The sequence below is a fragment of the Arachis ipaensis genome, chromosome B1, assembly GCF_059453495.1.
Source record: "Arachis ipaensis isolate K30076 ecotype BB chromosome B1, ASM5945349v1, whole genome shotgun sequence".
In the NCBI taxonomy this organism is placed as follows: Eukaryota; Viridiplantae; Streptophyta; class Magnoliopsida; order Fabales; family Fabaceae; genus Arachis; species Arachis ipaensis.
Genome location: NC_142436.1, coordinates 72441463 through 72455081, shown reverse-complemented (window position 1 = coordinate 72455081; position 13619 = coordinate 72441463). Strand labels below are relative to the sequence as shown.

At 38.1% G+C, this 13619-nt stretch overlaps 1 non-coding gene across 1 annotated transcript; it reads left to right on the top strand.

The window, feature by feature from the left end:
• The first annotated feature begins 219 nt into the window (after positions 1 to 219).
• On the top strand, positions 220 to 327 carry LOC148577004 (small nucleolar RNA R71). The gene has a single exon (XR_015903541.1). It is a non-coding gene; the product is annotated as a small nucleolar RNA R71 (small nucleolar RNA).
• Positions 328 to 13619: the final 13292 nt, after the last annotated feature.

Genomic DNA, 13619 nt, shown 5'->3' with positions numbered 1-13619 from the left:
ATCAATTTCAAGAACTCCCTTCTTCATAGGCGTCCCATTACTCACAGGTTTCCTCTCAGAAGTGTACATGAACTGGTTATTAGCAACCATGTCAATGAGTTCTTGAGCTTCTGCAGGCGTTTTCTTTAGGTGAATGGATCCACCTGCAGAAGTATCCAATGACATCTTGGCCAATTCAGATAGACCATCATAGAATATATCCAGTATGGTCCATTCTGAAAGCATGTCAGAAGGACACTTTTTGGTCAGTTGCTTGTATCTTTCCCAAGCTTCATAGAGGGATTCACCTTCTTTCTGTCTGAAGATTTGAACATCCACTCTAAGCTTGCTCAGCTTTTGAGGAGGAAAGAACTTAGCTAAGAAAGTCGTGACCAGCTTGTCCCAAGAGTTCAGGCTATCTCTGGGTTGAGAGTCCAACCACACTCTAGCTCTGTCTCTTACAGCAAAAGGGAAAAGCATGAGCCTGTAGACTTCAGGATCTACTCCATTAGTCTTAACAGTATCACATATCTGCAAGAATTCAGTTAAGAACTGAAAAGGATCTTCATATGGAAATCCATGAAACTTGCAGTTCTGCTGCATCAGAGAAACTAATTAAGGTTTCAGCTCAAAGTTGTTTACTCCAATGGCAGGAATGGAGATGCTTCTTCCATGTAAATTGGAATTAGGTGCAGTAAAGTCACCAAGCATTCTCCTTGCATTATTGTTGTTGGGTTCGGCTGCCATCTCCTTTACTTGTTCGAAATTTTCAATAAGGTTGTCTCTGGATTGTTGTAATTTAGCTTCTCTTAGTTTCCTCTTCAGAGTCCTTTCAGGTTCTGGATCAGCTTCAACAAGAATGCCTTTTTCCTTATTCCTGCTCATCAGAAAGAGAAGAGAACAAGAAAAGAAGAGGAATCCTCTATGTCACAGTAAAGAGGTTCCTTATTGTTAGTAGAAGAAGAAAAGGAATAGGGGTGAGGGAGAAGGATTTTCGAAAATTATTTTTGAAAAAGGGTTAGTGATTTTCGAAAATAGTTTTTTGAAAAAAAGGTTAGTAATTTTCAAAAATTAAAATAAAAAATTAAAATAATTAGTTAATTAAAAAGAAATTTTGAAAAAGAGGGAGATATTTTCGAAAATTAGGGAGAGAGGGTTAGTTAGGTAGTTTTGAAAAAGATAAGAAACAAACAAAAAATTAGTTAGTTAGTTGAAACAAATTTGAAAACCAATTTTGAAAAGATAAGAAGATAAGAAGTTAGAAAAGATATTTTAAAATCAAATTTTTGAAAAAGATATGATTTTGAAAAAGATAAGATAAAAAGATATTTTTGAAAAGATATGATTGAAATTAGTTTTGAAAAAGATTTGATTTTTAAAATCACAATTAATGACTTGATTCACAAGAAATCACAAGATATGATTCTAGAACTTAAAGTTTGAATCTTTCTTAACAAGCAAGTAACAAGCTTGAAATTTTTTGAATCAAAACATTAATTGATGATGTTATTTTCGAAAATTAGGAGTTAAAGATAAGAAAAAGATTTTTGAAAAATATTTTTAAAATTTTCGAAAATAAATAAGAAAAGTGAAAAAAAATTTGATTTTTTTTTTGAAAAAGATTTTGAAAAAGATAAGATTTTTAAATTGAAAATTTGATTTGACTCATAAAAACAACTAGATTTTAAAAATTTTTGAAAAAGTCAAATCTAATTTTCGAAATTTTAAGAGAGAAGAAGGGGAAGATATTTTTTTTTATTTTTGAATTTTTAATGATGAGAGAGAAAAAAACATGAAAATGATGCAATGCATGAAAATTTTGGATCAAAACAATGAATGCATGCAAAAATGCTATGAATGTCAAGATGAACACCAAAAACACTTTGAAGATCATGATGAACATCAAAAACATATTTTTGAAAAATTTTTAATGCAAAGAAAACATGCAAGACACCAAACTTAGAAATCTTTAATGCTTAGGCACTAAGAATTCAAGAATGCATATGAAAAACATCATACAACACAAAAGAATATATTATGAAGATCAATCAAGAAGGTTTTATCAAGAACAACTTGAAGATCATGATGAATGCAATGCATGAATGCAATTTTCGAAAAATGCAAGATGAGTATGCAATTGACACCAAACTTGAAGTTGACTCAAGACTCAAACAAGAAACACAAAAAATATTTTTGATTTTTATGATTTTATGATTTTTTTTGTATTTTTATTTTATATTTTTTGAAAATCATTTGAAAAAGAAAAACAAGGATTCCAAAATTTTTAATATGAATTCCAGGAATCTTACAATCTTAATCTAAAGCTCCAATCTGAGGGTTAGACATGGCTTAATAGCCAGTCAAGCTTTAGCATGAATATGGGTGTAATTCATTCAATTTTAAGCCAAAACCTCTTTCCAAAAGAATTTAGACATGGTTTTATAGCCAGCATGCTTCAACATGCTTCATGAAACTCTAGAATTCATTCTTAAAAATTCTGAAGAAAAATATATTTTTGAAAACATTTTTATTTAAAAATTTTTTTCGAAAACAAAGGAGAAATTTTTTGAAAGATTTTTGAAAAATTTTTTGAAAATAAAACAAAAAGAAAATTACCTAATCTGAGCAACAAGATGAACCGTCAGTTGTTCAAACTCGAACAATCCCCGGCAACGGCGCCAAAAACTTGGTGCACGAAATTGTGATCATCAATGGCGCCATCAACATGGTACGCTCAATTGTAATCTCAACTTTTTATCACAACTTCGCACAACTAACCAGCAAGTGCACTGGGTCGTCCAAGTAATAAACCTTATGCGAGTAAGGGTCGATCCCACGGAGATTGTTCGTATGAAGCAAGCTATGGTCATCTTGTAAATCTCAGTCAGGAGGATATAGAATGGTTATGGAGTTTTCGAATATTAATAATAAAATAGGGATAGAGATACTTATGTAAATCCTTGGTGAGAATTTCAGATAAATGCATGGAGATGCTTTCGTCCCTCTAAACCTCTGCTTTCCTGCTGTCTTCATCCAATCAGTCTTACTCCTTTCTATGGCTGGCTTTATGTAAGGACATCACAATTGGCAATGGCTACTTTTGATCCTCTCTGGAAAATGGTCCGATGCGTTGTCACTGTATGGCTAATCGTCTGGAGGCATCACCCTTGTCAATGGCTGCATCCCATCCTCTTGTGAAAATGGTCCAAATGCTCTGTCACAGCACGGCTAATCATCTGAGGTTCTCGATCATACAGGAATAGGATTCACCCTCCTTTTGCGTCTGTCACTACGCCCAGCACTCGCGAGTTTGAAGTTCGTCACAGTCATTCAATCCCAGAGTCCTACTCGGAATACCACAGACAAGGTTTAGACTTTCCGGACTCTCATGAATGCCGCCATCAATCTAGCTTACACCACGAAGATCCTGATTAAGAGATCCAAGAGATACTCATTCAATCTAAGGTAGAACGGAAGTGGTTGTCAAGCACGCGTTCATAGGGAATGATGATGATTGTCACGTTCATCACATTCAGGTTGAAGTGCGAATGAATATCTTAGAAGCGGATTAAGATGAATTGAATAGAAAAATAGTAGTACTTTGCATTAATCTTTGAGGAACAGCAGAGCTCCACACCTTAATCTATGGAGTGTAGAAACTCTACCATTTGAATATACATAAGTGAAAGGTTCAGGCATGGCCGAATGGCCAGCCCCCATGATCTAAGAACTAGGCGTCCAAAGATGTCTAATACAATAGTAAAAAGTCCTATTTATAATAAACTAGCTACTAGGGTTTACAGAAGTAAGTAATTGATGCATAAATCCACTTCCGGGGCCCACTTGGTGTGTGCTTGGGCTGAGCTTGAATGTTACACGTGTAGAGGCTCTTTCTGGAGTTGAACGCCAGGTTGTAACGTATTTCTGGCGTTCAACTCTGGTTTGTGACTTGTTTCTGGCGTTTAACTCCAGACAGCAGCGTAGAACTGGCGTTCAACGCCCTTTTACGTCATTTAAACTCGTTCAAAGTATGGACTATTATACATTGCTGGGATGTCTACTTTCCAACGCAATTGGAAGCGCGCCATTTTGAGTTCTGTAGCTCCAGAGAATTTACTTTGAGTGCAGGGAGGTCAGAATCCAACAGCATCCGCAGTCCTTCTTCAACCTCTGAATCTGATTTTTGCTCAAGTCCCTCAATTTCAGCCAGAAAATACCTGAAATCACAGAAAAACACACAAACTCATAGTAAAGTCCAGAAATGTGAATTTAACATAAAAGCTAATGAAAACATCCCTAAAAGTAACTAGATTCTACTAAAAATATACTAAAAACAATGCCAAAAAGCGTATAAATTATCCGCTCATCACTGATCAACACCATCTGATTAATCTTGTGGTGGGGACATGAATCTAGAAGATTCCTGAAGCGCTCCCAATATTCATAAAGGGTCTCTGACTCACCTTGGATAATGCAGGAAATCTCTTTCCTCAGTCTATCTGTAACTTCAGCTGGAAAGTATTTTTCCAGGAACTCCCTTCTGAGCAGATCTCAATTGATAACGACCTCTTCAGGTTGAGTGTAGAACCACTCCCTTGCCTTTCCCTCAAGAGAAAATGGGAAGGCATACAGCCAAATAGTAGTCTCATCTACACCATGACGCCTAGTAGTTGAGCAAGCTGTCTGAAAATCTCTGAGGTGCGTGATAGGCTCTTGAGCAGGTAAGCCATGAAACTTGGGCAGTAAGTTGATTAGCGTAGTCTTCAATTCAAAATCTACAGCCAGATTTGGGTGATGCACTTGATACGTTTGCAGTGTAAAGTCTGGAGCTCCTGCTTCCTGGAGAGTGATCCTTCTAGGCTTTGCCATATTACCTGCACGTAAATCAACAAAATTAGTAGAAGAGGAGCCTGTTTCTTCCTCGGATGGCGCTTCAGATTCACCCTCTGATGAGATTGGGGAATTAGTAGGAACCACTTCACCACCCTCAGAGGCTAACCGATGCCGAGCTCGCCTAATACATGAAATAGTTCTTTCAATTTCAGGATCAAACGCGGCTATGCTCGAGTCAGGTAGTGAACACGTCATTCAATGAAAAAAACATACAGCTCAAGGTAATAAAATAAAATAAAATATACAAATATGAAAAATTAAAAATATTTACACCAACCAATAATTTAGCACACTATTTCAACTCTCCGGCGGAAATTTGTCGATTAAGAAATTATAATAAGAACAGTGTTGTAAGTACAGTTCCTAACCGACTAGAAATCTGCTTATCAATTTAGAAAGGGGTTGTCACAAAATTAGAATAAAATACTGGGAGTAGAATTTCCAGGTCGTCTCCCAACGAGTTGACAAAAGAGTTCTATTTTATTAGTCAGGAATTTTTCGAGAAATTTTAAGAGTTGGAGAACAGAAAAATAAATGATTGTAAATTAAAGCAATGAAAATCAATGAAAGGTTTTATATAATCAGAATAAACAGCCTTGACTGGGAGAAGATTAATTAGAAGTTCTATCCTTGTTGGATTTTCCCAAGTTTAATAATAAGAGGTTGTTAGTTATCCTTTACTGAATAAAGGAAAGTCAAGTAACTAACTAACCAACTCTGAATCCCAAGTCCTAATCCTCTCCTAAGGAAGGATTAGAGTCAGAGACTAGAGAGCCAGCCAACAACTTCCAATCAAAATTAACACTTGAGTATTCCAACTCAAGGGTTTCTTTTTAATCCACTCCCAAGTCAAGTGGGGAGTCTACTCCATTGACATGAATACAACGTTCACAGGCATATAAAGAGAATAAAAAGAAGACATGATAAATTAAATAAAATAATAACTGAAAATTAATTAAGGTAAAAATAGTTCTTTGCATTAATAAATCCCAAAATCATAAACATACGTATCTGAACAGGGTTAATGGGCGATTAAAAATAGTAAAGGAATAAGAAAACAAACTAGAATAATGGAAACTTCATCGGAGGTAGTAACTCTTCTCAATATCCAAATCAAAAGCAAGAAACTCTAAAACTATGAATATGAAGAAACCTAGAGGAAGTAGTAATTTTCTCTCTAAGATTCAAAACTAAAACTAAAAACTTATGCGAATGAGAATGTGTCAATGTGTTGAGTCTCTGCTTGTCCCCTAGCTCTAGTCTATGTCCCTGGGCCGAAAACTGGGTCCAAACTCAGCCCAAAATCGCTCCCAGCATTTTCTGTATTTTCTGCACATGGCGCATGTCACGCGTATGCGTCAGTCACGCGTATGCGTCGATGGTCATCTTCACGTATCACACGTACGCATCAGTCACACGCACGTGGTGCACGAATTGTGAATCACTCTTTTCACAACTCGTACCACTAACCAGCAAGTGCACTGGGTCGTCCAAGTAATACCTTACGTGAGTAAGGGTTGATCCCACGGAGATTGTTGGTTTGAAGCAATCTATGGTTATCTTGTAAATCTTAGTCAGGAAATCAATTATAATTATCAGTATGAATTGCGAAGAATAAAAGAGCATGGGTTAAATACTTGTTCTGCAGTAATGGAGAATATGTTGGAGTTTTGGAGATGCTTTGTCTTGTGAATCTCTGCTTTCTCCCTGACTTCTTCTTCACGCACGCAAGGTTCCTCTTATGGCAAGCTGTGTGTTGGTGGATCACTGTTGTCAATGGCTACCATCCGTCCTCTCAGTGAAAAAGGTCCAGGTGCGCTGTTACCGCACGGCTAATCATCTGTCGGTTCCCACTCATGCTGGAATAGGATCCATTGATCCTTTTGCGTCTGTCACTACGCCCAGCCCTTGTGAGTTTGAAGCTTGTCACAGTCATTCAATCCCTGAATCCTACTCGGAATACCACAGACAAGGTTTAGACTTTTCGGATTCTCAAGAATGCTGCCAATGGATTCTAGCTTATACCACGAAGATTCTGATTAAGGAATCCAAGAGATATTCATTCAATTGAAGGTAGAACGGAGGTGGTTGTCAGGCACACATTCATAGGTTGAGGATAATGATGAGTGTCACGGATCATCACATCCATCATATTGAAGTGCGAATAAACATCTTAGATAGAAACAAGCGTGTTTGAATAGAAAACAGAAATAGTTGCATTAATTCATCGAAACATAGCAGAGCTCCTCACCCCCAACAAAGGAGTTCAGAGACTCATGCCGTCAAAGAGTACAAAGTTCAGATCTAAAATGTCATGAGGTGCGAAATAGACCTCTAAAATTTGTTTACTAAACTAGTAACCTAGGTTTACAGAAAATGACTAAACTATGATAGATGGTGCAGAAATCCACTTCTGGGGCCCACTTGGTGTGTGCTGGGGCTAAGACTTAAGCTTCTCACGTGCCTAGGTTGTTTCTGGAGTTGAACGCCAGGTTGTAACCTGTTTCTGGCGTTCAACTCCCATTTGTAACCTATTTCTGGCGTTTGACGCCAGACTGCAACATGGAACTGGCGTTGAATGCCAGTTTACGTCATTTATCCTTGAGCAAAGTATGGACTATTATATATTTCTGGAAAGCCCTGGATGTCTACTTTCCAGCGCAATTGAGAACGCGCCATTTGGAGTTCTGTAGCTCCAGAAAATCCATTTCGAGTGCAGGGAGGTCAGAATCCAACAGCATCAGCAGTCCTTTTTTAGCCTGAATCAGATTTTTGCTCAGCTCCCTCAATTTCAGCCAGAAAATACCTGAAATTATAGAAAAACACACAAACTCATAGTAAAGTCCAGAATTGTGATTTTTATTTAAAAACTAATAGAAATATAAGAAAAACTAACTAAATTACATTGAAAACATACTAAAAACAGTGCCAAAAAGCGTATAAATTATCCGCTCATCAGCACGCATCACCATGAAAATCTCCAAATTACGCGCACGCGTGAGCCATGCGTGCGCGTCGCTCCTCGCTGGTTGTCTCCTTTATTTCTTGTGCTCCTTCCATTTATGCAAGCTTCCTTTTCATCCTCTAAGCCATTTCTTCCCTATATAGCCTGAAAACACTTAACGCACAGATCACGGCATCGAATGGTATAAAGGGGAATTAAAAGTGCATGATTTAAAGGCTTAGGAAGCAAGTTTTCAACCATAGAACAAAACTGGGAAGGAATTGTAAAACCATGCAGATTGTATGAATAAGTGTGTAAAGACTTGATAAAAAACCACTCAATTGAGTACAAGATAAACCATAAAATAGTGGTTTATCAGTAGCTATAGGATATCCTCTGTTTTGATTAAGATTAATTCACTTCGGAAGGGGGTTTAAATCTGTTGAATTCTTGTGTGAGCCTCGGAAGGGGAATCATGAGCATTATAATTGAGGCTCTATCTCTCACAACTCTCTTGATCAACACCATTCGGGAGGAATTAAGATCTTGAGAGATTGTGTGGCTTATGGATGAGAGACATGCACTTAACCTCTTCTCATGACAATTAGATCAAGGAATTGGCAAGATTGATTGTGATTAGAGAGATTGGATTGCCAAGGAATTGGGATCCAATCAGTTACAATCCACCATAGATCTACTCATATGATTGAGAAAGAAGTTGAGACCCATTTGATTCATGATGGATTATGATATCTCCAATCTCTAATGAATCTTGTTCTCTGTTATTTCTCATTTTGATTGCTTTGAGCTTCATTTATGCTTCTGCCATTTACTTTCAGCACTTTAAATTCCTTGCAATTTACATTCTGTTAAATCAATTTCACTCAATTCACCAACTGTTAGCTTGACTAAACTAATAACCCCACTAAAGTTGCTTGGTCCATCAATCCTCGTGGGATCGACCTCACTCTTGTGAGTTTTACTACTTGATGCGACCCGGTATACTTGCCGGTTAGTTTGTGCGGAATTCAATTTTTTGCCATCATGTTTTTGGCGCCGTTGCTGGGGATTGATTTAGATTAACAATGATTAAGTGGGTGATAAGTCTAGATTAAGCATTTTCTTTGTTTTCGTCATTTAAGTTTGTTTAATTTTCTACTTTCTCTTGATACTAAGGTGTTTGTGTTATTGTCTCACTAAGAAATTCTCATTTGCTAAAGTCCCCAATTAGAGGTGTCCAGGATTCTTAAGCACACTCTTCTTTTGCTTTGGACCTTGACTTTAACCGCTCAGTCTCAAGTTTTCACTTGACACCTTCACGCCACAAGCACATGGTTAGGGACAGCTTGGTTTAGCCGCTTAGGCCAGGATTTCATTCCTTTAGGCCCTCGTATCCACTGATGCTCAAAGCCTTGGATCCTTTTTATTTACCCTTGCCTTTTGGTTTTAAGGGCTATTGGCTTTTTGCTCTTGCCTTTTGGTTTAAAGAGCTTTTGGCTTTTTCTGCTTGTTTTTTCTTCTTTTTTTTTTTCGCAAGCTTTTGTATTCACTGCTTTTTCTTGCTTCAAGAATCATTTTTATGATTTTTCAGATCATCAAATAACATGTTTCCTTTTTCCTTATTCTTCAAGAGCCAACATATTTAACATTCATGAACATCAACTTCAAAAGACATATGCATTGTTCAAGCATTCATTCAGAAAACAAAAAGTATTGTCACCACATCAAAATAATTAAACTAGTTTCAAGGATGAATTTGAAACCATGTACTTCTTGTTCTTTTCGTAATTAAAATATTTTTTTTATTTAAGAACGGTGATGGATTCATAGGATATTCATGACTTTAAGGCATAAACTCTAATTTTTATTTATTATTTAATAAAAATAATATAAATTAGGCATAAAAGAAGACACTTAATAATAAAAGACAGGAAATTAAAGACACAAAAATAAATTACTCTAACTCTAATACTCATATACTCTTAACATAGATAAAAGGTTATCTCAGAGTTAGGACTCAACAACCTTTATTTTGGGAGGTAGATGCCTTTTTAGCCTGTGGAGTGCTTGGCCCTTCAAGAGACAGCTTCTGGTGCTTCAGTTCCTTTATGTCACGCCCTTGCTCTTCTTGTTCTTTAAGCAGTTTGCATAGCATGCTGTTTTGATTTTGCTGTTCTTCCTTCAGTTGATCCACAGCTTCTTGCAACTTGGTGACAGATGCTTCTAGGCGCTCCCAATATTCAATTTGAGGGATTTCCGGGAGGAGCTCCTCTGCTTTTCTCTTGATGGGGTCGTCCTGCACTTGTAGTCCTTCCATAGACTTTTTGGTGATTAGTTGTTCAACTGAGATATACTTATCTACTCCCATTTTTATTCCAGCATCTTTACATAGCAGAGAGACTAAGCTTGGATAAGCCAATTTGGCATCTTTGGAGTTCTTGTTTGTAATTTTGTAGAGTTCACAAGCAATCAGATGATGAACTTCCATTTCTTTTTCTAGCATAATGCAATGAATCATCACTGCTCTTCTGATGGTGACCTCAGAGCAGTTGCTGGTGGGCAGTATAGAGCACCCAATGAAGTCCAGCCAACCTCTGGCAACTGGTTTGAGATCTCCTCTCTTGAGTTGGTTCGGGGCACCCTTTGTGTTGGTTGTCCACTTGGCTCAGGGAGGCATATGTCCTCTAGGATTTTGTCCAATCCCAGGTTTGATCTCATCATTCTCCTATTGAAGGAATCTGGGTCATCCTGCAGTTAAGGCAGCTTGAAGATTTCCCTTATTTTGTCAGGGTGGGCGTGAACAACCTTCCCTCTGACCAGAGTTCTATAGTCATAGAATGCGGTTCCAGCAATTCTCTGCCTGTCCGTCTGCCATAGATTAGCATAGAATTCCTGAACCATGTTTCTTCCCACCTTTGTTTCAGGATTAGCTAGGACTTTCCAGCTCCTGTTTCGAATTTGCTCTTGGATCTCCGGATATTCATCTTCTTTCAGATCGAATTTAACTTCCAGGATCACCGATCTTAGACTCATTATTTTGTAAAAATGGTCTGAATGTTCTTTGGTTATGAACTTTCCTTGATTCCAAAGTGGTTTTGGAATATTCTCCTTCTTGCCTCTTGAGTCGGTTTGTTTTCCCTTGGGAGCCATGATCTTAGTGGGTATTGGCTTAGTGATCACGGATAAACACACCAAACTTAGAGGTTTGCTTGTCCTCAAGCAAAAGAAAAGAAATGAGAGGGAAAGAGGGAGAGCCAAGCGCAACTTGTGGAGGAGAGGAGGAGGCCGAATGAGGATTTAAAGGGAAAAAGGGAGGGTGGGTTCGAAAATTTAGAAGGAGATATAATAGAAGATATGATTTGTAAAAGATAAGTATAATAGGAAAAAGATATGATTTAAAATTGAAACGATATGAAAGATATTTGAAAAAGATAAATCTGAATTTTGAAAAAGATGATGTGAAGATTTGAAAAAGATATTGATGATTTGAAAAGATTTTAGAGTGAAAAGAGATAGCTTTGTTTTGAAAAGGATTTGAAAAAGGGCTTATGAATTAAGATACATTTGAATTTTTTGAAATTAGGGTTTTTAGAAATTAGGGTTTGTGACATGTTTGTGCAAGAAATTATGAATTGAAACATAAAAAATGGAAAAAAATTTGAATTGAAAACGAAATTGCCTACTCCCCACATTCCTGGCGTTAAACGCCCAACTACTGCATGTTTTGGGCGTTTAACGCCCAGTTAGTGCTTGGTCTGGGCGTTTAACGCCCAGCTGTTGCTTCTAGCTGGCGTTAAACGCCAGAAACCCCTTTATCACTGGGCGTTTTTCTGAACGCCCAGGATGCTGTCAATCTGACGTTAAACACCCAGAAGCTGCTTCTTTCTGGCATTTAACGCCTAGATGGCTATCATTACTGGCGTTAAACGCCCAGTAGATGCTCCTTTTGGGCGTTTAACGCCCAGTTGTGCCTCTTACTGACGTTTTCTTGCCAGTGAGCTCTTTTTCTCTGTTTTGTGTGTTGAATCCTTCTATAACCCTGTGAACCTCTGCATTTGACTCTTTACCTTATTAACAGTGGACTTTATATAAACAAATAAAATCAAGAATATGGCAAAATAACAGAAAAAGTTTTTCTAATGGCTGGGTTGCCTCCCAGCAAGCGCTTCTTTATTGTCTTTAGCTGGACCTTGCTGAGTTTTTTTTTAATCTAGCCTCAGCCTTGAGCACTCTTGCACAACATTGCCTTCAAGATAGTGTTTGATTCTCTGTCCATTAACAATGAACTTCTTATCAGAATCAATGTCTTGAAGCTCCACATAACCATATGGGGATACACTTGCAATCACATATGGTCCCCTCCACCGGGATTTCAGTTTCCCATGGAATAGCCTGAGCCTAGAGTTAAACAACAGAACCTTTTGTCCTGGTTCAAAGATTCTTGATGACAGCTTTCTGTCATGCCACCTTTTTTATTTCTCCTTATAAAGCTTGGCATTTTCGAAAGCAGTGAGTCTAAATTCCTCTAGCTCATTTAGCTGGAGTAATCTTTTTTCTCCGGCTAATTTGGCATCAAAGTTCAGGAATCTGGTTGCCCAGTAGGCCTTATGTTCCAGTTCCACGGGCAGATGACAGGCCTTACCATACACAAGCTGGTATGGAGAGGTTCCTATAGGAGTCTTGAATGCTGTTCTGTAAGCCCACAGAGCATCATCCAAGTTTCTTGCCCAATCCTTTCTACGGGCACTTACAGTCCGTTCCAGGATTCTCTTTAGTTCTATATTAGAGACTTCAGCTTGCTCATTTGTCTGTGGGTGATATGGAGTGGCCACCTTGTGGCTAATCCCATACCGGACCATGGCAGAGTAAAGCTGTTTGTTGCAGAAGTGAGTGCCCCCATCACTGATTAGTACTCTAGGGACACCAAACCTGCTGAAGATATATTTCTGGAGGAACTTCAGCACTGTCTTAGTATCATTAGTGGGTGTGGCAATGGCCTCTACCCATTTTGATACATAATCGACTGCCACCATAATATAAGTGTTTGAGTATGATGGTGGGAAAGGTCCCATGAAGTCAATTCCCCATACATCAAACAACTCAATCTCCAAGATCCCTTGTTGAGGCATGGCGTAACCATGAGGCAGATTACCAGCTCTTTGGCAGCTGTCACAGTTACGTACAAACTCTTGGGAATCTCTATATAGGGTAAGCCAGTAGAAGCCACATTGGAGGACCTTGGTGGCCATTCGCTCACCTCCGAAATGGCCTCCATATTGTGATCCATGGCAATGCCATAAGATCTTTTGTGCTTCTTCTCTAGGCACATACCTACGGATTATTCCGTCTGCACATCTCTTAAAGAGATAGGGTTCATCTCACAAGTTGTACTTTGCATCAGTAATTAATTTTTTCTTTGTTGCCTGCTGTACTCCTTGGGTATGAACCTTGCAGCTTTATAGTTTGCAAGCAAACCATGGTGTTTCCTGAATGGCGAATAAATGCTCATCCGGAAAGGTTTCAGAGATCTCAAAAGAGGGGGGGACGCCCCTTCTATTGGCTCTATCCGGGACAGATGATCAGCCACTTGGTTCTCTGTCCCTTTTATGTCTCTTATTTCTATATCAAACTCTTGCAGAACCAACACCCATCTTATAAGCCTGGGTTTTGAATCCTGCTTTGTGAGTAGATATTTAAGAGCAGCATGGTCAGTGTACACAATCACTTTTGATCCTACCAAGTATGATCTAAACTTATCAATGGCATAAACCACTGCAAGTAATTCTTTTTTTGTGGTTGTGTA